General features: G+C 43.4%; 1 non-coding gene across 1 annotated transcript; it reads left to right on the top strand.

Annotated features, from left to right (window-relative positions):
• The first annotated feature begins 12,728 nt into the window (after window positions 1-12,728).
• TRNAW-CCA (transfer RNA tryptophan (anticodon CCA)) lies at window positions 12,729-12,801 on the top strand. Its single transcript has one exon. It is a non-coding gene; the product is annotated as a tRNA-Trp (tRNA).
• Window positions 12,802-27,801: the final 15,000 nt, after the last annotated feature.

The raw sequence follows: 27,801 nt of genomic DNA, 5'->3' as shown, positions 1-27,801 counted from the left end.
TCATCACATAGTACACCTTTTAAAAAGTCTTGTGGTACAACCTGTTTTTTTTTTATTTCCCCTGAACAGATGCTTCCAGAGGACGAAAGTATGATGCACCGTCTGCCGTCACAGCTGGCCAGAGCTGCTGAGTCACTGCTCATTGGTGAGGATCCTATTCACCTCTCTCCTGCCCTCCCTGTTGCCAACAAAAACCAGGGTCTGGTCTTTTAAAAGGACCTTGTTACCAGAACCTCAGAGAAAAAAAGCAGGCCAATCAACCTGACGTGGGGAGGATGAGGCTGATGAAGAAAGACAGATGTGACAGCATGAAGCAGAACCACCTGAATCCACACAGGTTCACGACCTCTGGTCAGACTGGGGTCTTAAGTTTGAAAAGCCAGGTGCTCGCAGGTTCACAGCTAAACCTGACTGTTGGAGAAAAATACTCAAATGACTCAGATTGCTAAGCTAGTATCTACAGATGGCCAAGGAGAGACCCAAGATTTGGAGGGTTGTTGTTTTCGTTATTTCATCACTAAGTCAGGTCTGACTCTTTTTGTGAACCCATGGACTGTAACCCACCAGGTTTCTCTGTCCATGGGATTTCCCAAGCAAGAATACTGGAGTGGGTTGCCATTTCTTTCTCCAGGAGATCTTCCCAACCCAGGGATCGAACCAGAGTCTCCTGAGAACCCTGCAAAAAAGGCGGGTTCTTTACCACTGAGCCACCTGGGAAGCCCTCATTATTAAATGGGAATTGTCCCATCTCCTCTTCCTGCCTCCCTCCTCACTGCTCATCTATGCAGGTCTCACAAGAGTCCAACCTGCTCCTGCCAGCCAGGAAGGTCCTCCCCAGCAGGCCCCTCTGTCTCTCATGGGCCAAACTGTGCTACTCAGTGAGGACCACATGGTGGGATGGTTGGCTCCCAATCTCTTGTCCCACAGTAAAGTCGACAGCCTAGGTGGGGAGGCCGTGAGTTTGGGAGATTGTCTGGGGAGGGGACCCATGTGTCTACCCTGAATCTCAGCTCAGCCATCACCAGCAGCGGACCATGGACAGCTCACAGGCATCTGTGACTCCCATTTGAAGAGAGACAAAGGACGGTCAGACAAAGACTGTCTTACGTACCTATGAGGTGCAAATGAGATGTGAAGAGGCCTGTTGACAAGGAAAGGGTGAAAGTGAGGGGCTGAGGGGGCTTCCATGATTTTTCTCTCCTTTACCTTTTCCTGGTTATAAGCACAGGTGTGAGAACCAGGTTGTTGATTAGTGTAAGTATTAGATTCCTCCGTCTGAATTTACCACAAACTCAGTGGTAAATTACCAGAAAACAGAAATTGGACTTCCCTGGTGGCCCAGTGCTTGAGAGTCCACCTACCAATGCAGGGGACACAGGTTCGATGCCTGGTCTGGGAAGACTGCACACGCCGCAGGGCGACTAAGCCTGTGCACCACGACTACAGAGACTGTGCCCTAGAGCCCGTGAGCCACAACAAGAGAAACAACCGAAGAGCGGTCCCCACTCAACGAATGCAGCTAGAGAGGCCACGTGCAGCAGTCAAGACCCAGCTCAGCCAAATAAAATTAAATTAAATTGTTTAAAAAAACAAACCTATTCTCTCACTGTTCTGGAAGGCAGAAGTTCAAAATCAGTTTTACTGGCCTGAAGTCAATAATAGTGTGGGCCACTATTGAGGTTTGAGGGGCGCGTCCTTCCTTGCCTCTTCCGGCTCCCCGTGGCTGCCAGCATTCCTTGATTGTGGCAGCGTCACTCTAATCTCTACCCCTGTCTCTTTGGGTGTGTGAGTGGTTAAATACACATAGCATAAAATTTACCATTTTAACTATTTTAAAGTGTATAGTTAAAGTGGCATTCAGTACATTCACTTTGTTGTTCAACCATCACCACCATCTATCTTCAGAACCTTTTCATTTTCTCAGAATGAAACACTTACCCACTAAACAGTAACTCCCCATTCCCTCTTCCCCAGCCCCTGGAGACCACCACTGTAGTTTCTATCTCTACGAACTTGATTGCTCTGGGGGCCTCCTGTAAGTGGAATGATACTGTCTGCCTCCAACTTTATATTGCCTTCTGCTCTGTGCTTGTCTGCCAAATCTCCCTCTCCCTCTCCTTTACAAAAACATTTGTGATGGCATTTAGGGCCCACCAGAATTATCTAAGATGATGTATCTTTATCTCAAGCTCCTTAACTTAATCACAACTGCTAAGACCCTTCTTCCAAATAAGGTAGCATTGACAGGTTCCAAGGTGAAGACCTGTTACCTCTGGGTGGCCATTATTTGAACCACTGCAATCAGTGATGATAAAGAAATCTGAATGTTGAAAGTGTTGATGGACCAAGACTAAATCCCCCTAAAACTTATGTTCCCTGCTGAATTTATGATTCACTTTTCTATCCAAAACTTTGTTCTCTTTCTTGTCCAGTCCCTGCTCCCTTAAGGATTGAGGAATATTGAAGAAAAGCTAGCTTAAAACTCAGTATTAAAAAATCTAAGATCATGGCATCTGGTCCTATCACTTCGTGGCAAACATTAATAGAAAGGGTAAAAAAATGGAAGCAGTGACAGATTTTATTTTCTTGGGCTCCAAAATCACTGTGACAGAGACTGCAGCCATGAAATTAAAAGATGTTTGTTCATTGGAAAGAAATCTCTGACAAACCTAGACAACATATTAAAAATCAGAGACATCACTTTACTGACAAAGGTCCATATAATCAAAGCTACGTTTTTCCAGCAGTCATGTATGGATGGGAGAGCTGGATCATAAGGAAGGCTGGGTGCTGAAGAATTGATACTTTCAAATTGTGGTGCTAGTGAAGACTCTTGAGAGTCCCTTGGATAGCAAGGAGATCAAACCAGTCAATCCTAAAGGAAATCAACCCTGAATATTCATTGGAAGGACTGATGCTGAAGCTGAAGCTCCAACACTTTGGCCACCTGATGTGGAGAGCCAACTCATTGGAAAAGACCCTGATGCTGGGCAAGACTGAGGTCAAAAGGAGAAGTGGGTGACAGAGGATGAGATGGTTAGATAGCATCCCTGACTCAATGAACATGAATCTAAGCAAACTTTGGGAGATAGTGAGGGACGGGGAGCCTGGCGTGCTGCAGTCCATGGGGCCACAAAGAGTTATATACAACTTAGCAACTGAACAACAACAACAAAGGAAAGAGGGGACTGAAACCAAGGAAGACCCTGCAGGGCCTTCCTGAGTACAAGTCCCACCATGTCCCCTGCTTCTTGTTTGGTCTTCCTCAAGTTCCAGTGGACTTCCCCTAGTAGCCCAGACAGTAAGGAATCTGCCTGCAATGCAGGAAACCCAGGTTTGATCCCTGATTTGGGAAGATCCCTTGGAGAAGGGAATGACAACCCACTCCAGTATTCTTGCCTGGAAAATTCCATGGACAGAGGAGCGACGGTCCATGGGGTCACAAAGAGGCAGACACGACTGAGTAACTAACGCTTTCATTTTCACTTCAAGTTCCAAAGAGCAGACGTAAGCATTTAACAAATAGAACAATGGTCGAAGGATCCCTAGTTCCTCCTGAAGAGAGATAGATAACAACCTGATTCATATCTTTGAGTTGTTCTGCAGAAACTAAGACACCGCCCCCCATTGGTGATTACATGCTGACCACAAGCACATAGATCCCAGACTGGCTGGAACCAGAAGGTTGATAATGAAGATTCCCGAAACATCACCCTGTTACCTCACCACCAACCAATCAGACTAATGTCCATGAGCTGATCCCTCATGGGAGCATCCTACAAACCTCCCCTCAATGTTGTCTCCCCTCAATGCTCCCTTGCCTGAAAGGCGCTGAGCAGTCCAAGTCTCCCAGCAATAGGCCCCATTCTCCTTGCCTGGTGCCCTGCAAATTGCTGCTGCACTTTGCTTCATCACAACCTGATGAATAGGTTGCTGAGCTGGGCAAGCAGACCCAAGTTCAGTTTGGTAACAGGAGGAAGGGCAGAGAGGGGAGGAGGGAGCTGCTGGAGGCGGTAAGTCCAGACCCAGGGGTAAATGTCAAAAAGCTGCCAAGAGAAGAGGTGAAGATGAATAGAAGAGTTAGGAGAGGGAACCAGTGAGTTGGCCTCAGCTGTCCACCCCTCTCTCCTGAACTACTGTCTGGGCCCAGGGGGAGTAGGGGCAGAATGGAAAGCTGAAAAGGACAAAGTGCTCCTGACTCTCACTCTACAGCTAAAGTCAACAGGGTGTTGACCCCTTGTGGTGTCCATCCCAGCATCAGAGCCCTGGCTAGGCCTCTGTCATGCTGGGTGACCTTGGGCAAGCATCCTATGTCATCTGAGAATCACCTCTACAGTGGGAGGTGGCAGCTGCATGCACTCAATGCCACTGAAGTTTTCACTGTAAAATGGTTACTTTTATATTATGTAAATTTCGCTCCAATCTTTTAAAAACCCATGCATAAGGTACCAGTTCTGGCGATCATAAAAATTTAATTCCCCATGCAGATTATTTCTCCCCAACCTGTTGGCTGATCCTAAAATTTCAAGAGTTTCATTCATTTGTCCAACAAGTCATTTGAGCAAAATGAAAAGGTGAATTTGTTTCTCCACCAAAAGAAATCTCCTTGCCGTCTAATGGCTGGTCCTGATCATCATACACTGAGAAGCTTCATTCATGGATTCATTCATTCAGACGATCCATTGTACGGCAGGTACTGGGGGTTACAAACTTGAATAGGATACAATCTTTGCAGTGAACACAAGAGTGTAGATATCTCTTTGAGGTATGGATTTCATGTCCTTAAAATTAATACCCAGAAGTGGGATTGCTGAATCATATAGTATTCTATTTTTAAGTTTTTGAATATCTTCCATATTGTTTTTCCATGATGGTTGCACCAATTTACATTCCTACCAACTCCACATCCTTGCCTGTTGTTGTTATCTCTTGTCTTTTTGATGATAGTCAGTCATTCTAAGATGTATGAGATGTGGTTTTCATTTGCATTTTCCTGATGATTAGTGATCTTGAGCACCTTTTCATGTACCGATTGACTCCTCAAATATTGTTTGCATTTCTTCCATTTGAGGAGTATTAAATGATAACTGTGTGAAATGATGAATATGTTAATTAATTTGATCGTGGTAATCATTTATAATGTATCCATATATCAAATCATCACATTATACACCTTAAACATATACAGTTTTGTCAGTTACATCTCAACAAAGTGAGTGGGGAAGAAAATACTAGCCAAAAAAGAAAAAAAGACACAGATTCTGCCTTGGGGCCCTCCCAGTCCATCAAGGAAAGTTTACATCTGATATGCATGTGCTGTTCCCTATGCAAGGACACCTTCTCCCCTGCTCTTCACCTGGCTAACTCTCAATTCTTTATCTCAGCTTAAATTTCTTCCAAGAATCTTCTTGACCTGCACCCTACCCCTAGCCTAAAAGCTCTCTGAGAACCCTGTTCTCGGTTCCTATTCTTGCCCTTCCTGTCATTGTCTCAATTTTCAATTGACTTTTAGTTGTATAACTATATATCTAGGGTTCCCTCTAGACTATGAGTTTCATGTGGGTAGCCCCAGTATTTCCTGGCCATTCCTGTGCCTAGGACTGGGGCTGAGATATAGTAAATGCTCAATAAATATTAGCTGGACAAATGAATGAATTAAAATAATGAACACAAAAATTTATAACATGATAAATGATGAGGTAAGGTGAGGTAGATCAGGCTTAATTTTGTTCCACTAAAGGATACATTTATTGACTATGCCAAAGCCTTTGACTGTGTGGATCACAATAAACTGTGGAAAATTCTGAAAGAGATGGGAATACCAGACCACCTGACCTGTCTCTTGAGAAACCTGTATGCAGGTCAGGAAGCAACAGTTAGAACTGGACATGGAACAACAGACTGGTTCCAAATAGGAAAAGGAGTACGTCAAGGCTGTATATTGTCACCCTGCTTATTTAACTTCTATGCAGAGTACATCATGAGAAACGCTGGACTGGAAGAAACACAAGCTGGAATCAAGATTGCCAGGAGAAATATCAATAACCTCAGATATGCAGATGACACCACCCTTATTGCAGAAAGTGAGGAGGAACTAAAAAGCCTCTTGATGAAGGTGAAAGAGGAGAGTGAAAAAGTTGGCTTAAAGCTCAACATTCAGAAAACAAAGATCATGGCATCTGGTCCCATCACTTCATGGGAAATAGTTGGGGAAACAGTGGAAACAGTGTCAGACTTTATTTTTCTGGGCTCCAAAATCACTGCAGATGGTGACTGCAGCCATGAAATTAAAAGACGCTTACTCCTTGGAAGGAAAGTTATGACCAACCTAGATAGCATATTCAAAAGCAGAGACATTACTTTGCCAACAAAGGTCTGTCTAGTCAAGGCTATGGTTTTTCCAGTGGTCATGTATGGATGTGAGAGTTGGACTGTGAAGAAGGCTGAGCGCCAAAGAATTGATGCTTTTGAACTGTGGTGTTGGAGAAGACTCTTGAGAGTCCCTTGGACTGCAAGGAGATCCAACCAGTCCATGCTAAAGTAGGTCAGCCCTGGGTATTCTTTGGAAGAAATGATGCTAAAGCTGAAACTCCAGTACTTTGGCCACCTCATGTGAAGAATTGACTCATTGGAAAAGACTCTGATGCTGGGAGGGATTGGGGGCAGGAGAAGAAGGGGACAACAGAGGATGAGATGGCCCATGGCATCACTGACTTGATGGACCTGAGTTTGAGTGAACTCTGGGAGTTGGTGATGGACAGGGAGGCCTGGTGTGCTGCGATTCATGGGGTCGCAAAGAGTCGGACACGACTGAGCAACTGAACTGAACTAAACTGAAAGGATACAGAGGGGACAAAAGAAATCATCGATAAGAGGGGATATTTACACTGAGTGTTCAGGGAAGAGTTCCTATGGTGCCACAGCTGGGGAAAGATTTTGAGATGTGAGAGAACACAGTGTGCATATTCAGGGAACGGTAAGTGCTTGTGGTCTACTTATCTGGCCAGAGAGAAGGCCAGAGACGTGGGCAGGAACTGGACCACAAGGGACCTTGTGTGGCATACTAAGCATCCTGGAATTTATAATTTATCCCATAGAACACTGGGGAACCAGAGAAGCAGGTGTTTTTGATCTTGGACCCCTCAGAGGTGGGTTTTGAACATCTATGGACTTGCTAAAATTGTACACACAATTGTGATCACAGTAATGTTTTCTTGGAGAGAGGGCCCATAGCTTTCATCAGATTCTCAGCAAGATCAGTGACTCAAAAAAAGAACAAGAGCTACCATCTTCTCTGACTGCCTTAACTAAAACAGCCCCACTCCCACCCAGTTCGAGAATTTCATAGTACTCATAACAAAATATAAATATCTTGTTGATTTCCTTGCTCACTTTTTGTGTGTGTGTGTGTGTCTCTCTTCCCCTCTGTGAGAGCAGAGACCACATTTCTTACTCAGGGTTTATCTCCTCTGCCTAGCGCACATGGCCTGGAAGGTACAGAATACAGTAAATATCTGTTGACTAAACAAATCTTACTATAGATGTGTGTTTTTTTTCAATTGTGGCAAAATACAGAGAACATAAAAGCTAGCATCTTAACCATTTTTAAGTTCAGTTGTATTAAATACTTCCACAGTGTTGTGCAACCATCACCACTATCCCCCACAGAACTCCTTTCATCTTGAAAACTAAAGCTCTGTACCTATTACATACTAACTGCCCATCCCCCTACCCCCACCCAGCCCCTGGCAACCAGCACTCTACTTTCCGTCTCTAAGACCTTGACTACTCTAGGTATCTCATATAAGGGATCATCATAGTATTGGGCCTTCTGCGACTAGCTTATTTCACTTAGCCTCCAGGTTGCAGCATGTGTCAGAATCTCCTTCCTTTCTAAAGCTGAATAATTTAATTGTTTAAATATAGTACATTTTGCTTATCCACTTATTAATGGACATTTGGGTTGCTTTCACCTTTTAGCCATTGTGACTAATGCTGCTATGGACATGAATGTGTAGATATTTTTAGATCCTTTCTGAAATAAGAGTAATCACTTATTACTCTTGGATGGATGGCGGATGGATGAAGAGTGGATGGGTAGGTGGATTAGTGAGTGATAGGGGGACTGATAGATAAGCTAAAGAGCCCTAAATGGAGTTAGATCTGTTTCCTGTCCTGGCTGTCACACTTTCTGCCTGCATGATACACCTGACATCAGAGATACTGTGACGTAACAGTGACCCCATTGTAACAATGGCAGTACACGCATGTGTCCTGTCTGACTGCAGTCACTTAAGTCCTGTCTGACTCTTTGCAGCCCCGTGGACTGTAGCCTGACAGGCTCGTCTGTCCATGGCATTTTCCCAGCAAAAATATTGGAGTGGGTTGCCATGCCCTCCTCCAGGGGATCTTCCCAACCCAGGAATTGAACCGGTGTCTCCTGCGTCTCCTGCATGGCTGAGCCACCAGGGAAGCCCAGCAATAGCAGTAGTATTGCGTTAAAGGGAATTTCGAAATACTTATAAGGATGAATAACTCTCTGTGCTATTTCATTATCACAGTTGACATATAAAAAGATTATGTACGAAACCTGAAGGTATTTCTGACTAAGAAGAATGGGATTTCCCAGAGTGATAATCCTGGGAAGGAAGAGAGTATCCGAGTTGGGTAAAAATCATACTCAGTATCAAATATTGAACAAACCATAACATCAGTCAAAACAAAAAGCAAAGTCACTGAAAATTCAGCACCTTGAGCTACAGATGATGCTGGCAGTGAATGGATCCAAGTGTCAAAGTAGTATGTGAAAATGAGGAGTGTAGAGAGGACATTTTTGAGGATATTGAGCTCTGCTCTAGTCCACAGAATTTGCTTATTCATAGTCTCACCAGCCACAGCAATTGTAAGAGCCAATCCTAACTGAAAAATGAACAAAAAATACAAATAATTCATATAAAATAAAATACAAATGACACATAAACATACTAAAAGATAACCAGTCTCTCATTAATAAAGTACATGGAAATCAAGACTACAGTAAGTACTATTTTTTACTTATCATACTGGAAAAAATCACAAATTGATAATACACTGTGTCATGAGAGAAAACGTTTACTCTCACACATTACAGGCAAAAGTACAAATAGATGCCAATTTTAACAAAGTAATTTGAGAATGTCTATCAAAATTATATCAAGAGAATGAGAAGACAAGCCACAGACTGGGAAAGAATATTTGTAAAAGACACATCAGATAAAGGACTATTAACCTATACAAAGAACTCAAAACAATAAGAAAATGAAGAACTTGATTTGAAAATGGGCAAAAGATCTCAATAGGCATCTGTTCAAATACACAGATATCTTCTGACATGCAAATAAGCATGAAGGATGCTCAATGTCACATGTCATTAGAGAGTTGCAAATTACAACAATGAGATGCCACTACACACTCATAGATATGGCCAAAATCCAAAACTCCGACAACACCAAATGCTGACAAGAATGTGGAACAACAAAAGCTCTCATTCATTGCTGATGAGAATGTAAAACGGTGCAGCCACTTTGGAAGGCAGTTTGGCAGTCTCTTGCAAAACCAAACAGTCCTACCATACAATCCAGCGATAGTGCTCCCAGATATTTACTCAATGGAGCTGAAACAGGTCTGCATAAAAACCGTTTTACACAGATGTTTACAGCATAACTGCCAACACTTGGCAAAAACCAAGATGTACTTTAGTAAGTGAACGGACAAACTGGCCTACACCCAAACAATGGAATATCATTCAATGATAAAATAAACATTCTATCAAACCAAGAAAAGAAGAGGGATGTTAAATGTGTACTAATGAGTGAAAGAAGTTGGTCTGAGGACTTTCCTGGGGACACAGAGGATAGGAATCCACCTGACAATGCAGGTGACATGGGTTCAATCCCTGGTCTGGGAAGACCCCACATGCCTCGGAGCAACTAAGCCCATGTGCCACAAGCCCCGAGTTCACACTCTAGAGCCCGTGAGCCACAACTACTAGGCCCGTGTACTACAGCTACTGAAGCCTGTGCTCTGCAACAAGAGCAGCGCCACAGTGAGAAGCTTGCAAACCCCAACAAAAGTAGCCCTGGCTTGCCCAACTAGAGACAGCCCACAAGCAGCAACAAAGACCTAGTGAAAACAAAATAAATACATAAATAAATAAAACTTATAAAAAGAAGTCAGTCTGAAGAGGCTATATACTGTGTAATTCCACCTTTATGACATCCTGGAAAAAGCAAAACAATGAAAACAGTAAAAAGATCAGTGATTGCCTGAGGTTAGAGAGGAAAAGGAGATAAACAGAAGGACATAGATAATTTTCAAGGCAGTGAAATTATTATGTATGATAGTCTGGTTATAGATACATGTCATTGCTATATATTTGTCAAAACTCATAGAATGTGCAATGCCAAGAGAGAGCCCTAATGTGAACTACAGACTGTGGATGATAATGAGATATCAACGTAGGTTCGTTGATTCTAACAAACGTACCATTCTGGTGCAGCATGTTGACAGTGACAGAGGCTGTGCATGGAGGAGGAAGCTATATGGCAACTCTGCACTTTCAGCTCAATTTTGCTGTGAACCCAAAACTGCTCTTAAAATCTATTTAAAATTATATTGCGCATACCCTTTGACCCAATCATTTTTTTCCTAAGAATTTATGCTACAGATAGACTTACATGGGGGCAAATGACCTATGTTCAGAGTTATTTATTGCAGCACTATTTGTAATGGGTAAAGATTAGAAGCAACCTAAATCCCTATCCATAAAGTATTGGTTAAATATATTAGTTTATCTACTTAATGGAATAATAGTACACAGCCACTAAAAATAAAAAAGAAAGCTCTTGTATACTGATAGGTATTGATCTCAAAGATAATTTTGTTAGGTTAAAAAAGCAAAGTATACAAAACAATGTATAGTATGCTAAAATTAGTGTAAAATATCAGGGGGTAAGAGAAGCATATAGGTACATATTTGCTTGGATGTACAATTTTAAAATCTCTTGGAAACACAAGAAACTGGCAAAATTGATTGCCTTCAAGGAGAATATCTGGATGACTGGGAGACTTTATATATGCTTACATTGGAAACATGAGAATGTCAAATTAATTAGTTCAATAGATAGTAAGAAGGAGGGAGGGTATGAGAGAAAGAGGAAGAACACTACACTAGGATCACTGAGTATTCAAGTATTTGGGGACCTCAGAGATCTTCCAACTTGACTTCATAATATATTCACCGGCTCAAGAAATATATTTTGAGGAACTTCCCTGGGGGTCCAGTGTCTAAGACTCCACACTCCCAGTGCAGGGGGCCCGGGTTCAATCCTTGGTCGGGAAACTATTAACAGATCCCACATGCCACAACTAAGAGCCGGCACAGCCAAACAAACAAATATTTTTTAAAAATAAAGAAAGAAAAGAAATATATTTGGAGTGTCCTATATATGCCTGGCACCGCTCTGGGTGCTGCAGATAGCAAGATGCAAAGATGTCAGAGCACAGAAGCTAATAGGGAAAAGACCTTATAGTGAGAAACTGAGGCAAAGATGTCAGAGCACAGAAGCTAATAGGGAAAAGACCTTATAGTGAGAAAGCGAGGCCCAGAGGAGGCACGACCTCGTCAAGGTCGCCCAGATTGTTGGTGGAAGAGCTGGGTCCGAAACCCAGGCCTGCAGGTTCCTGCTGGGTTTTATTTTCTACCCTGGGATTAAAGTACAGTGAAGCAAATGGACTTGATTACCCAGGCAATGCTTACAAGTGTAAAAATAAGTGAACCACAAAACTGGCTTCCCAGAAAGAGTTTTCTTCTTCTACACACGCTTTCTAGTGGTCATAGTCACCGCCAACCCATGAAAGATCTCCCAATACGATCTTCAGCCTTCATTCACATGAATAGTATTTGTTGTTTACTCACTCAGTCGTGTCTGACTCTTTTGTGACCCCATGGACTGTAGCCTGCCAAATTCCTCTGTCTTTGGGATTTCCCAGGCAAGAATACTGGAGTGGGTTGCCATTTCCTAGGAGTCATTATAAATAAATACTAACACACACACACACACACACACACACACACACACACACACACACCTTTCCAAATGATGATTCGTTTGTCCTTGTTGAGACACCAAAAATGCTAAGACAAAGTAATAAAGCATAGACTCAGCTAAAGAAAGATCTTCTGTCTGACCAAAACGAAATACCTAACCCACAGTCAAGTATAACTGATCCTTGGGATTTTTTTAAGGGTCCTCACCAAACTCTTCAATAGGTTTTTTCCAAGTTTGGAAAATCCTACCAGGAGGCAAGAAAAGAAGAGCATCACTCTCATTACATTGAATAACAAAGAGGTAATCATCAGTGGCCTGGGGTTTAGCCTAATGTTTTACGCTAACTTAAAGTATTATATATACATAAACATATAGCTGATTGACTTTGTTGTACAGCAGAAACTAACACAACATTGTAAAACAACTGTACTCCAATTTAAAAAGTATTATAGACCAGGTATAAAAATGAAATCATATATACACAAACACATATGAACATCCCCATAAATATAAACCCACATAGACATACACAAAAATATCAACTCCAAAGCACAGAATAAAATTCTTAGTTGAAGAACCATCAATTCTAAATTGGCTACCTTTAAAAAAAGAACTTCTTAGGTTGTTTAAGTTCAGGCTTCCCTGGTGGCTCAGTCGGTAAAGAATCTGCCTCCAATGCAGGAGACCTGGGTTCAATCCCCAGGTCAGGAAGATTCCCTGGAGAAGGGAATGGCAACCCACTCCTGTATCCTTGCCTGGAGAATTCCGTGGACAGAGGAACCTGGTGGACTACAATCCATGGGGTTTCGAAGAGTTGGACACAACTGAGCAACTTTCACTCACTCAAAGAAAGAATCACTGTGATGTTACAGAATGCAAAATCCTGAAATCTCTGGCTTCCAAGTGATTCTATGATTGAAGGAGGACCTTCTGGTTGACCTTCCAGCTTTAATTTGGCTCTGACAGGTAGGTCGAATAAGGAATTGACCTTTGCTGAGACTGTAATTGCTGATGGGTGAGAGGAGGTGGTTCAGGGTTGTGTTTGAAAAAAGTGGAGAAGGAAACTGAGATTTTTTTTGATTACAGACTTAGGACATGGATCTGCAGGGAGCGAGCTCTGCCCATGACAAAGGTCATGAGGAAGGAGGCTTGGCATACGCAAAGGCGGGATCAAACCTCAGGAGTCCCCCTGGAAATTCTCAAGCATCTACCCCCAAAACCAGAGTCTGCCTACTTTCTGCTTTGTGCTTTCACCTACACCTCTGACTTTACGGCGGGCTGTCCCCCACTACCTCTCTCTGAAAAAAGAGTTAACTTACAGCTCCAGTTAATAATTCCTGGGTGTGACAGTGTTTCAACCTACAAACTCCTTTGGAAATCCTCTAGCCTGCCTGAATAGGTTTTTCCGGCCACATGTGATTGTTCAGAGCCTCCCAACTGTGAGAGGGAGGAGATGTTCTAAACTGTCTAAACACAGATTCTTTTGAGTAGTTAAAAGATTGATTAGAAATTGTATTGGTGAAGGGTTTTTCACTTATTGGGCCAATGTTTGTTGTTAAGTCTCCATACCCCTTACCTACTGTGTCCTTGGCAGTGTATTGATTGATATAATGGGTGTATAGAAATGTAAGTAGTAGCCTCAGTGTTTGTAACCTTGGACCCTTGAGTTAATTCTTTTCTTGATTGAGCCCACCTCACCTTTGCCCTATAGGAATGCAGCTTTGTCCAGTGCTTTTTTGGAGGCTGGTGCCTGACTTTGGAATAATCACCTTTAGAGAAAAATAAGTTCCTTAAAATGTTAACAGGCCTCCTGGCCAGAAGATGATGTAAATCACCTGAACTTCTGCATAGGATAAGTTTGAAAGCCTGGCTTCGATTAGGACCAGGAACTGCTGTCCTTGCATGACTCCACCCCTTCCCCCATTATCCTCTATGCACAACTTAAGGTATAAAAACTACTTTGGAAAATAAAGTGCGGGCCTTGTTCACCGAAACTTGGTCTCCCCATGTCGTTCTTTCTTTCACCTTCTAGCTGAATTTTTCCTCTGAGGCGGGGAAGCTCATCAAGCCTACTAATTTTGCCTGGGCTTCTAAGATCTGACCGGGGAGGCCTTAGTGTCTCCTCTCCTTCGGGAGAACAGGAGGACGCCTGCGGCCTTCATAGGTGACGTAAATTCCCTGCTTTGGAATTTTATTCAGCCTCTTTTCTTCACTGAATTTTCCTACTGAGCTATCCTTGTTTCAGCCACTTTTCTCCACTGAATTTCCTCACTGAGCTATCCTCATTCTATTACTCTTTACATCTCTAGTTAATATCTAATTGAAGCTATTGTATCCTGACCCTCGCCGATGACACCGTCCCCGCTTCGAATACCCTGGATCAGCTGGGGCTGGACCCCGGCATGGATCCAACCATAAGGCCTTATGTTTAATGGAAGGCGACCACAAAGCCCATTTGCTCTTCTGGCTAGCCAGCAATCATCACAAATATTAGTTTAATCTCTTGTTTTCATTCATCCTGAGTCAATACCCACTTGTTCCCATTTCCACTCCTTGTGAGAGCTTCTTCTGATATTCTCCAAAGTCAAGTCAAAGTCATTGTTTCATGTGAAAGAACTGTGAGCTTTTGGGGGCAAAGCCCTCTTCAAATCACCACTGTCATTAACACTGTATTGCACTCACATAGCCCTGATATGGGAGGGCTGCTTGTACCTTCTTGGGCACCAGAAGTTGCTGGTGAATGGCCTTGAGGGTCAGTGCTTTTAATACCTGAATCAGACATGTGTCAGGCTTTCAATTTCCACAATCTCTAAGATATAAAGACTCTTCAGGCTGAAAGAGGTTTAAGAGCACTTAATCCACCCTGTCACTTCTGAGGTAGCATAGTGGTAAAGAATCCACCTGCCAATGGAGGAGACACAGGAGACGCAGGTTCAATCCCTGAGTTGGGAATATCCACTGGAGTAGGAAATGGCAACCCACTCCAGTATTCTTGCCTAGAAAACCCCATGGATGGAGGAACCTGGTGGGCTACAGTCCATGGGGTCACAAAGAGTTGGACACTGCTGGGCGACTGAATATGCACACATGCCCATTTTATAGTGGAAATTGAGATCCAAAGAGGAAGGGTGATTTGTCCAAGGTCACTGCCTGATCTCTGAGCTCCCAATCCAATGTTCTGACTTATTCTCAGATCAAAAACATTGTTCAAACAAACTCTTACAATTTCTTATCAAGTTAAACCTACATGTAGCCTATGACACTGCAATTCCACTTGTAAGTATTTACTCAAGAGAAATGAAAACATGTGGTATGGTCTAAATGTGCCCCCTAAAATTCACATGTTGAGTCCTAACCCCAAAAGGTAATGGTATTAGGAGGCAGGGTCTTCGGGAGACGATTAGGCCATGAAGGTGAAGCACTCATGAATGGGATTAGTGCCCTTATAAAAGAAGTCTCAGAGAGATGCTTAGCTCCTTCCTCCAGGTGAGGACACAGTGAGAAGGCCCCAGCTCTGAACCAAGAAGAGGGCCCTTACCAAAACTCAACCCTGCTGGCACCTTGATCTTGAACTTGCCAGATTCTGGAACTGAGAAATAAATTTCTGTTGTTTACAAACTACCTAGTCTGTGGTATTTTGTTATAGCTCTCCAGAACAGACAAAGACAACATACATCCACAAAAGGACTTCAACACAAGTGCTTACAATAGTTTTATCCATAGCAAGAAATTAGATGCAACCCAAATGTCCACTAACAGGTAAATCAATAAACAGACATTGGTATATTCATTCAGTATAATACTACTCATCAATAAAAAACGAACAAACTGCACAGTGCAACATGGAGGACTCTCACAGACACTGAACTAGGAAAAGAGGGCAAACGTGAAAGAATACAAACTGTATTATTTCCTTTGTACATAGTTCTTGAAGAGGCAAAATTAACTACAAGCCTACAGTTTTCTGGAACCAGAGAGGGGTGATTAACTACAAAAGGGCATGAGAAAACTTTCTGGAGCACTGGCAATGTTATATTTACTCACCAAGATGGTGTTACATGGATGTAAACATTTTTCAAGACTCACCAAACTAATAAACCTACTGAAAGAGACAAAAAAACCTGTACTCTGAAAACTGTAAGAAATCAAAGACACAAACAGATAAGAAGATATACCATGCTTGTGGATTGGAAGAATCAATATTGTCAAAAATGTTTATACTACCCGAGGCAATCTACAGATTCAATGCAATTTCTATCCAATTACCAATGGCATTTTTTCACAGAACTAGAACAAAATATCTTACAATTTATATGGAGACACAAAAGACCCCAAGTAGCCAAAACAGTCTTGAGGAAGAAAAATGGCTCTGGAGGAAGCAGGCTCCCTGACTTCAAATTACACTACAGAGCTATCATCATCAAAACAGTGTGGTAATGGCACAAAACCAGAAATATATATCAATATTTAGATCAATATAGATCAATATTTAGACTCTAAATAGAAATATAGATCAATTAAAATATAGAACAGGATGGAAAGTCCAGAAATAAATCCATGCACCTATGGTCAATTAATCTATGACAAAGGAGGAAAGATTACAGAACAGCAGAAAGGCAGTCTCTTCAACAAATGGCACTGGGCTAACTGGACAGCTGCAAAAAAAAAAAAGACATTAGATCACTTTTTAACACCATACATACAAATAAGCTCAAAATGGATTGAAGACCTGAATAGAAGGCTGGAAATCATAGAATTCCTAGAGGAACACTCTGACATAAATCATAGCAATATTTTTTTTCAGATCTGTCTCCTAAGCAAAGGAAATCAAACTTTGAGAAAAAAGGAGAAAATAAACAAATAGGACCTAATTAAACTTAAAAGCTTTTGCACTGCAAAGGAAATCTACTGAAAGGGAGAAAATAGTTGCAAATGATATGACTAATAAAGGGTTCAAATTGCCAACATCCGCCGGACAGAGTCAGACACGACCAAAGCGACTTAGCAGCAGCAGCAGCAGCCGGATCATGGAAAAAGCAAGAGAGTTCCAGAAAAATATCTATTTCTGCTTTATTGACTATGCCAAAGCCTTTGACTGTGTGGATCACAATAAACTGTGGAAAATTCTGAAAGAGATGAGAATACCAGACCACCTGACCTGCCTCTTGAGAAACCTATATTCAGGTCAGGAAGCAACAGTTAGAACTGGAGATGGAACAACAGACTGGTTCCAAATAGGAAAAGGAGTACGTCAAGGCTGTATCTTGTCATCCTGCTTATTTAACTTCTATGCAGAGTACATCATAAGAAACGCTGGGATGGAAGAAGTATAAGCTGGAATCAAGATTGCCGGGAGAAATATCAACCTCAGATATGCAGATGACACCACCCTTATGGCAGAAAGTGAAGAGAAACTAAAAAGCCTCTGGATGAAAGTGAAAGAGAAGAGTGAAAAAGTTGGCTTAAAGCTCAACATTCAGAAAACGAAGATCATGGCATCTGGTCCCATCACTTCATGGGAAATACATGGGGAGACAGTGGAAACAGTGTCAGACTTTATTTTGGGGGGCTCCAAAATCACTGCAGATGGTGATTGCAGCCATGAAATGAAAAGACACTTACTCCTTGGAAGGAAAGTTATGACCAACCTAGATAGCATATTCAAAAGTAGAGACATTACTTTGCCAACAAAGGTCTGTCTAAAAAAAAAAAAAAAAAAAAAGGTCTTTCTAGTCAAGGCTATGGTTTTTCCAGTGGTCATGTATGGATGTGAGAGTTGAACAGTGAAGAAAGCTGAGCACCTAAGAATTGATGTTTTTGCACTGTGGTGTTGGGGAAGACTCTTGAGAGTCCCTTGGACTGCAAGGAGATCCAACCAGTCCATCCTAAAGGAGATCAGTCCTGGGTGTTCATTGGAAGGACTGATGCTAAAGCTGAAACTCCAATACTTTGGCCACCTCATGCAAAGAGTTGACTCATTGGAAAAGACCCTGATGCTGGGAGAGGTTGGGGCAGGAGGAGAAGGGGACAACAGAGGATGAGATGGCTGGATGGCATCACCGACTCAATGGACATGAGTTTGAGTGAACTCCGGGAGTTGGTGATGGACAGGGCGGCCTGGCGTGCTGTGATTCATGGGGTCTCGAAGAGTTGGACACGACTGAGCAACTGAACTGAACTGAACTGAATAAAGGGTTAATATCCAAAATATGTAAACAGCTCATACAACTCAACATCAATAAAACAAACATCCCAATTTAAAAATGGCCAGGAGACCTGAATAAACATTTTCTTCAGTCCATGGGCTCCCTTCATCCCCTCTGGCATCTTGCTACTGACCCCCTCTTCTCATATTTCCAGTTGAGCCAGACTTAGGTTCTGACTGGGTCCCAAAGTCTTGATAGCCTGTGGGTAGAGGGACAGACAGGAGATTCCCGGAAGCTCTGCTCAGCTCAGGACCCTTGGCTCTTTCTCTGTGACCTTTAGCAGGGCCCATATCTTGAGCCTTACCACATAATGAGTTTGGTACATTCATAGGCCGGTAAATTAGAAGGTACTCCTCTCTCAGAAGGTACATAATTTAGGTGATAACCTCAGTCATGCCAACATGCTGCTGCTTAGTCGCTTCAGGCCTGTCCAACTCTGTGTGACCCTATAGATTGCAGTCTGCCACACTCCTCTATCCATGGGATTCTCTAGGCAAGAGTACTAGAGTGGGTTGCCATGCCTTCTTCCAGGGGATCTTCCCAACCTAGGGATCAAACCCAGGTTTCCTGCATAGCAGGCAGATTCTTTACCACTGAGCCACCAGGGAAGCCTCATGCCAACATACCCCCACTGCAAAAATGTATAAGGGAGCAGTTTCTAATTCTGTTGACCATGTGAAGTCTCTCAGTCGTGCCCGACTCTTTGTGACCCCATGGATAGTAGCCTGCACCAAGCTCCTCCGTCCATGGGATTTTCAAGGCAAGAAGTACTGGAGTGGGTTGCCATTTCCTTCTCCAGGGAATCTTCCCAACCCAGGGATCGAACCCAGGTCTCTCACATTGTGGACAGACACTTTACCGTCTGAGCCACCAGGGAGTTCCCTCATGGCTCAGACAGTAAAGCGTCTGTCTACAATGCAGGAGACCTGGGTTTGATCCCTGGGTTGGGAAGATCCCCTGGAGAAGGAAATGGCAATCCACTCTAGGACTATTGCCTGGAAAATCCCATGGACAGAGGAGCCTGGTAGGCTACAGCCCATGGGGTCACAAAGAGTTGGACACGACTGAGCGACTTCACTTTCTTTTCTTTCTAATTCTGTTATCACAGATCCCTGATCACACATGTGTCAAAGGCATCCACAGCTTCCACACCTAGGAGCCCAGAGCCAAAGTCTTGCCAAAGCTGGCTCACCACCCAGAGGAAGACAACTGGTCTACATTTCCAAATCTGCTCACCTAGATTGCAACTTGCTCAGCTTCTTTCAAAGATCTGGAAATTCCATGGCTTGACTGTGAGCCCTGGAAAGTTCACTAGAGACGGCATGACTCATCCTCCATCTTTCACAAATGGGACACTGAGGCTTAGTGAGGCCATGTGGCTCAGCCAGAACTCAGGCCTGCTGCCGCCTTAACGCTTGCCACATTTCACCCCTCAGGTTTCTGGGCCCATGGAGTCAGCCTTTTAATGCCTCTTCCAGTGCTTTCCTCGCCCCTTCCCCCAGCAGCCTCCCCAGACCATCATCTCTCCCCAAATTGTTGCTGCAGACTCTTGTGGTTTCCCTCCTCCAAGCCTCCGCTTCTACCAGTCCATCCTGGGTGACGTGCTGAGTCACACTCTGACCTGAAAATTGTCAAGGGCTCCCCTTTCCTGCCAAAGAAAACCCAAAAGCGTTGACCTGGTGTTCAAGGCCCATCACCATCTGACACCAACTTGCTAATAGCTTCTCATTCCCCTGACCTCCCCTCCCCACAGACCCCAGGCCTAGCCTAAATCAGCTGGTTGCTGTTCCTAGTATCTCCCTTCTGCTTCTGCATTTGGTCATGCTACTTCTTCTACTGAGTTTGCAAAACTGGACTACCCACTGCTCACCTGTCACCTCCACCTGTCCAACCCACCTTCCTATAAGGCTTGACTCAAATGCCCTCTGACCCCAAGAAGCTTCCCCATACTTCATTCCCAATGTACATTATTGCTCCGGCTCAGACAGTAAAGCGTCTGTCTACAATGCGGGAGACCTGGGTTCCATCCCTGAGTCAGGAAGATCCGCTGGAGAAGGAAATGGCAATCCACTCCAGTACTATTGCCTGGAAAATCCCATGGACAGAGGAGCCTGGTAGGCTACAGTCCATGGGGTCGCAAAGAGTCAGACACAAATGAGTGACTTCACTTTTCTTTCAAGACCCTTAGGCTCAAGACCTTGGTGTTCCCAGGTGGCACTAAAAAAAAAAAAAAAAATATGCCTGTGAATGCAGGAGACATAAAGAGACACAGGTTCAATCCCAGGGTCAGGAAGATCCCCTGGAGGAGGGCTTGGTAACCCACTCCAGTATTCTTGCCTAGAGAATCCCTTGGACAGAGGAGCCTAGCAGGCTATGGCAGGCTACAGTCCACAGAGTCGAACAGAATTGGACAGGACTGAAGTGACTTAGCACCACATACAAGACCCTATGATGGATAAACCTTAAGCCTTAGGTATTTATGTACCTGTTTTCTCTCCTAATAGAATACAAACTTTCTCAAAAACAGAGTACATATTGATTTGTCTGTATGTTTCCCACAGGCCCAGCATGGTATCTTTTATTCATTGATTAATTCTTTCATTAATAATTTACTGAATAGAATTTTGGAGTCCAAGAGACCTGAGCATGAGTCCATAGCTCTATTTATCTACTACTAGATAGATCATTGGAGAAGGAAATGGCAACCCACTCCGTGTTCCTGGAGAATCCCAGGGACCGGGGAGCCTGGTGGCTGCCGTCTATGGGGTCGCACAGAGTCGGACATGACTGAAGCGACTTAGCAGCAGCAGATAGATCATGCTAGTAATATAATCTTGAGCAAAGCACTTAGCCATTCTGAGTCTCAGGTTTTCTCCTCTGAGAAATGAGGATAAGACCTAAGTCACAGTGTTACTGTAATGATTAATGAGGTGACATATAGGATATGCTAGGCACAATGCCTTACACATATTAATAGTAATTATTCAATTAATAAGGCAATACTAATAATAAAAATAAACATAGCTCCTGCTATGTGCCTGGCATTTCGGAGAATGCTAGGTATACAGAGGTAAATAAAACAAGGCCCATGCCTTTGAAGACACTTAGAGACCAGTGGGGAAGCAGACAAGAAGGGACATCTAGGCTCCACATTGTACAGGGTGAGAAGAGCTATGACAAAGACACCCACAGGGTGCTCTAGAACTTCTGGAAGGGGCCCTGAATCAGGGCTGTGCCCCAGGAGGCAGGGGCTCAAGGAAAGCTCCCAGAAGAGTGATGTCAGCAGTTTTGGAAAAACTAGTGATAACGATCAGGGGAAAGAGGCAAAATAGGCAAGTGGGGCACAAGGCATAGCACGAGACAAAGGAGCACAGCGCAAGTCAGAGCACCACTGTACCCTGCACACAGCCGGTGCTTAGCAAGTATCTGCCTAATAAGAGGCAGCCTGGGGTGCGGGGCGGAGCCAGGGGATGGTCTGCCACAGGCATGGCGGGTGACCCTGGGTAAGCCCCGGCCCTGTCCTGAGCTCACTACCCTCCGGTGACCCGATCCCTGATTCTGAGGTCCGGGAAGGATGCTGAGCCTCTGCTTGGTGTTCCCCCACTCCTCCAGCTGAGTCAGGTTAGGGCATGTTTCCACCTGCTCCATTCAGGAGTCTGGCCTAGGAGTTTGGCTCCACCCTCTTTAGGCCACACCTGTGTCTGAAGCAAGAAACACTAATCACCTTACGAGCATTGTCACACCCTCTTCCTGGGAAACTCCTTTTCACAGCTGGGGTGGGGAACCCAGAGACTCCAGAGAGCTACCTGGCATCAGGTTCTATCCACAGGACACCTGTTGCAGACTAGGGGCAGTCACAGAATTCAAGGCAAAAATAAGCATCCTCAGTGAGTGTAATTTTCGTTTATCTGGTAAGAAACAAATAAACTACACTTTAAACATTTTAAAACAATCTTTTTGAATGGAAAATGACTGATTTTTATAAAACTGGTCAATTTTTTCAATGCAATATTTTCTCCCGATTTTATTAAGATACAACTGGTATGCGTGAATATGTGCTCAGTCACTGAGTCATGTCCTGCTCTTTTGCAACCCCATGGACTGTGTAGCCTGCCAGGCTCCTCTGTCCATGGGATTTCCCAGGTAACAACACTGGACAAAAGCAAGAGCAGCAACCTGAACATCCAGCCCCTCCAAGAAGGGAAGGTAGGGTAGATGGGGAGAGGGCAGGTGTGTGAGTTACCTATGGCTTCTCTAACAAATTACCACAAACCTGGTGCCTTACAACAACACACAACTTTAATTCAAGTGATGGAAACCTAGTTTAAGCTTGTTGTTGTTGCTTAGTTGCTAAGTCGTGTCCAACCCTTTCACAACAGTAACCCGCCAGGCTCCTCTGTCCATGGGATTTCTCAGGCAAGAATACTGGATTAGGTCGTCATTTTCTTCTCCAGGGGATCTTACCAACCCAGGGATCAAGTCCACGTCTCCTGCATTGGCAAGCAGATTCTTTACCACTGAGCCACCTGGGAAGCCCAGTTTAACCTTACGTAAGAGGAAACAGAACAAGGAAAAACCAAAGTGTAAGTAATGTATTTGCATATTCAACAAAATTGTGAGAAGGACGGGGAGCTGATTTATCCATGACTGGATCCAGAAACCCAAATGATGTCAAGACTTCCTTGTTCTAACTTTGTGCTTCATCTCTGCTTTTTCTATGTTGACTGTCAGACTGTAGCTGAGCATTCCCATCTGGCGTAGAACATGTTCATAATTGAAAAGTATTTTTAAGTCATCCAGGATCCAAAAAAAAGCACTACTAACAATTTGCCTTCCCAGGTTTTATGTATGTTGTTGTACACACATCTGACACACCCTAATATGTGTGCTCGCATACATACGAACATGCATACATAATTATTGTTGTTTAGTTGCAAAGTTGTGTCTGACTTTTCTGCGACCCCATGGACTGTAGCCCCCAGGGTCCATGGGATTTCCCAGACAAGAAGACAGGAGTCGGTTGCTATTTCCTTCTCCAGGGGATCTTCCCAACCTGGGGATCAAACTCGTGTCTCCTGCTTGGCAGGCAGATTCTTTACCACTGAGCCATCTGGGAAGACGACATAATTTTCTAGGGAGCATTTATCATGTGCATATGGCTTTGTAGCCTACTTTTGTTACTTAGTACTCTTTTATAAAGATTTTCCTTGTTATTAAACTTTATTTGAAAATGGGGGAAAAGCACACAACTATTCTTACAGTTTTGGCTCCAAGGTCAGAAGTCTAAAATTAGTTTCCCTGGGCTGAAATTAAGCAGGACTGCACTGCCTCCCCACTCCAGTACTTTTGCCTAGAAAATCCCATGGACAGAGGAGCCTGGTGGGCTGCAGTCCATGGGGTCGCTAGAGTCGGACACGACTGAGCGACTTCACTTTCACTTTTCACTTTCCTGCATTGGAGAAGGAAATGGCAACCCACTCCAGTGTTCTTGCCTGGAGAATCCCGGGGACAGGGAAGCCTGGTGGGCTGCCGTCTATGGAGTCGCACAGAGTCGGACACGACTGAAGCGACTTAGCAGCAGCAGCAGCACTGCCTCCAGGAACTCTAGGAGAGAATCTGTTTGCTTGCCTTTTCCCCTTCTAGAATTACATGCCTGTGGCCCCTTTGTCCACCTTCAAAGTCTTCTGTGTCAAGTCTTCCTCTGTCTCTCTCTTACAAGAACATTTTTGATGACACTGGGCCACATAGGTAAACCACGATAATCTCCCCATCTTAAAATTCTTACATGCACATCTGCAAAATCCCATATAAGGTAACATTGGCAGGCTCTAGGGATTCAGACATGCATGTTCTGAGGGACCACTAATCAGCCTCCCACCACAGGGAATCCCCCACCAGCTGACGAAAGGAGACATGTCTCAAACACACCCAAAGAGGAGGAGGCAGCCAAGCCAGCTGCCAAACTGGAGTCACATCCCACACTCTTCTGAAAAGTCATGAGTTGAAACTCTCGGCCACCATCCAATCTTGTGGGTTTGTGATTTAAATAAATGCTCCCATGGACCCCTACCTCACCACCATATATTTAAAGCACAAACTTGGGGAGCAGAGTCTCAGAGCCTGGAAAACTTTGCTGCCCATTCACTCCTGCAAAGGGCCCACTCCTCCTAGGGTTCCTCACAACACTAACTGGAAACCAACCGTGAAGCCCACCACCCTTGATTTTTTTTTTTTTCCACTGCTTCAAGACTTAGTTACGGCATTCAGGATTTTTTGTTGTGGTGGCATTCGGACTCTCTAGCTGTGAGGTATCATGTGGGATCTTAGTTGCCCTACCAGGAGTCGAACCTGTGCTCCCTGCATTGCAAGGGCAAATTCTTAACCACTGGACCAACAGGGAAGTCCCACCTGCCCTTGATTTTAGACACTTCTCATCTGCCAGAGCTCTCTTGCCTTGCCCACATCATAGCTGACTCTCACCAGGCTGCCCTGAATAACGCCCTACACATAGCTCAGTACCGGGGAGTCCAAAGATAATCAGACACTGTCTTCAAGCTCACTGGAGAGATGCCACTTACATAACTCACTGTTGCTTCCTCAACAGTTTTACTTCTACGCAGTCTGCCCTGCCCTGTAATAATAATATGAACGATAATACTAACACTGCCGTGTTAATATTATGGCAGCTACTCACCATGTACTAGGCACTAGGCTAGGCATTTTTCAATATATTGGCTAGTTTAATTTTCATAAGAATCTGATATAAGGTGAGATCTATTACCAGGTTTCATAGATGAAGAAACTAAGATGCACAGAAGTGAAATAAATGGCCCCAAATCAGAAGTAGTAACAGACAAAGCTGAAATCTGAAATTTATATCTTAGTCTGTGCCTTTGGCATAACCAACCATCATTCAAGTCTTCCATAATTAACCACACCCAGCAACTATTCTACCCTTTCTCTGGCATCTCAAAGCCAGATAATAATAATAAAAAATAACCTGATTTTAAATTTCAGCAAAGGACCCTAAATAGACATTTTTTCTAAAGAAGACACACAAATCACAACCAAGTACATAAAGGTGCTCAACATCACGAATCATCAGAGAGAAGAAAACCAAAACCACAATGGCTATGGAAGACTTCGCCTTCCAATGCAGGAGGTATGGGTTCGATCCCTGGTCAGGGAACTAACGCTCCACATGCCTTGAGGCCAAAAAAACAAAAACACGTAATGGAAGCAATGCTGTAACAAATTCAATAAAAAAATTTTTTTAATGGTCCACATCAAAAAAAAAAAATCTTGAAAAAAAAACTGAATGAGATATCAACTCGCACCTGTTAAGAGGACTGAGTCTAAAGTTTGTAGGGGAACTTCCCTGGTGGTCCAGTGGTTAAGAATCCTCATTGCGGTGCAGAGAATGCAGGTTCATCTCTGATGGGGGAACTAAGATCCCACATGTGACAGCACAACTAAGCCTGTGCGCCACACGGAAAGATCTCACACGATGCAGTGAAAACCCCCTGTGCCACAACTAAGACCGGATGCAGCCAAATAAGTATTTTTAAGAATAAATAAAGTTTGTATGCAGGCAAAAGTCCCAGGACAGACAACACAGTATTGAAGATGAGGAACAAAGTTGGAGGACTGACACTATCCAACTTCAATAGCTATTATAAAGCTACAGTATAAAGACAGCGTGTATTGGCAAAAGAACAGACAAACAGATCAGAAACAGGCCCAGAAAGAGACCACATAAGCATAGTCAACTGATGTTTGACAAAGGAGCAAAGGCAATATAACAGAGAAAAATAGTCTTTTCAACAGAGGCTGGGAGAGCTGGACAGTCATGTGCAAAAAAAAAAAAAGAAAGAAATTAATCAAGACAAAAATCTTACACCCTTCACAAAACTTAACTCAAAATGGATCACAGACCTAAATGTAAAATGCAAAACTATAAAATTTCTACAAGGAAACACAGGAAAAAACCTAGGTAAACTTCAGTATGGGGATGACTTTTTAGATACAACAACGAATGTATAATCCATGGAAGAAATAATTCATAACCTGGACTTCATCAAAATTAAAAACTTTTGCTCTGAGAAAGACACTGTCAAGAGAATAAGGAGACAAGCCACAGACCAGGAGAAAATACTTGCTAAAGACACATCTGATAAAGGGCTGTTATCCAAAATATGCAAAGAATTCATAGAACTCAACAATAAGAAAACGAACAACTCAATTTAAAAATAAGTCAAAGACATGAAAGCACATCTCACTAAAGAAAATGTACAGCTGGAAAATAGCATATGGAAAGATGTCCAACATTGTATATTATTAAGGAATTATACAACTTTTTAATGGTGCTGAAAATAAAAAAGAATGCAGGGTGTCAGCCACCCTGCCCAGAGCTGCTGAAGCAGAAGCTGCATTAACAGATCCCCAAGTGACATGGGCTTCCCAGGTGGCTCAGTGGTAAAGAATCCACCTGCAATGCAGGAGGCCCTGGTTTGATCCCAGGGTTCAGAAGATTCCCAGAGGAGGACATGGCAACCCACTCCATTATTCTTGCCTGGGAAATCCCATGGATAGAGGAGTCTGGTTGGGCTGCAGTCCACGGGATCAGAAAGAGTGGGACACAACTGAAGCGATTGAGCACAAGTAACGTGCATGAGAAGGTCTGGAAAGTATTGAGAGAGAGGAAGGCACAGTTGGGACACTGGTGCTGCTCCCTGCTCATCAGACAAATAAAACTTATTTCTTCTTGACTAAAAAAATTAGGGACTTCCCTGATGATCCAGTGGCTGAGGCTCCATGCTCCCAATGCAGAGGGCCCAGGTTCAATCCCTGATTGGAGAACTAGATCCCTCAAGCTGTGCTTAAGAGTTCACATGTAGCAACAAAAGATCCCTCACGCCACACCTAAAGAACCAGCATGCTGCAATTAAGACCCGGCACAGACAAATAAATAAATGCATATATTTTAATTAAATTTTAAAATAATAAAACAGTGCTGGGAAAATTAGACATCCTTACACACAGGTGAAGTTCAATCTAAACTTCGTACCTTATATAAAAGTTAACTGTCATAGACACAAATGTAAAATGTTAAACTACAAAACTTTAAAACATAGGAGAAAGTCTTCATGATCTAGAGGTAGGCAGAGTTCTTATACTTGACACCTAAAGCACACAGGGCTTCCCTGGTGGCTCAGATGATAAAGAATCTGCCTGTAAGGTGGGAGACTTGGGTTCGATCCCTGGGTTAGGCAACTTCCCTGGAGAAGGGAATGGCTACCCACTCTAGTATTCTTGTCTGCAGAACCCCATGGACAGAGGAGCCTGGCAGGCCACAGTCCATAAGGTCTCAAAGAGTCAGACATGACTGAGCGACTTTCACTAAAGCACAATATCAAGCATCGGACAGGATGTAGGGCAACTGGAACTCTCATATGTTGCTGGCAGGAGCGTAGAATGGTACAGCCACTCTGGAAAACAATTTGTTG

The sequence above is a fragment of the Bos indicus genome, chromosome 17, assembly GCF_029378745.1.
Source record: "Bos indicus isolate NIAB-ARS_2022 breed Sahiwal x Tharparkar chromosome 17, NIAB-ARS_B.indTharparkar_mat_pri_1.0, whole genome shotgun sequence".
Classification (NCBI taxonomy): domain Eukaryota; kingdom Metazoa; phylum Chordata; class Mammalia; order Artiodactyla; family Bovidae; genus Bos; species Bos indicus.
Note: the sequence above shows the minus strand (reverse complement) of the source record. Positions and strands in the feature narration are given on the sequence as shown.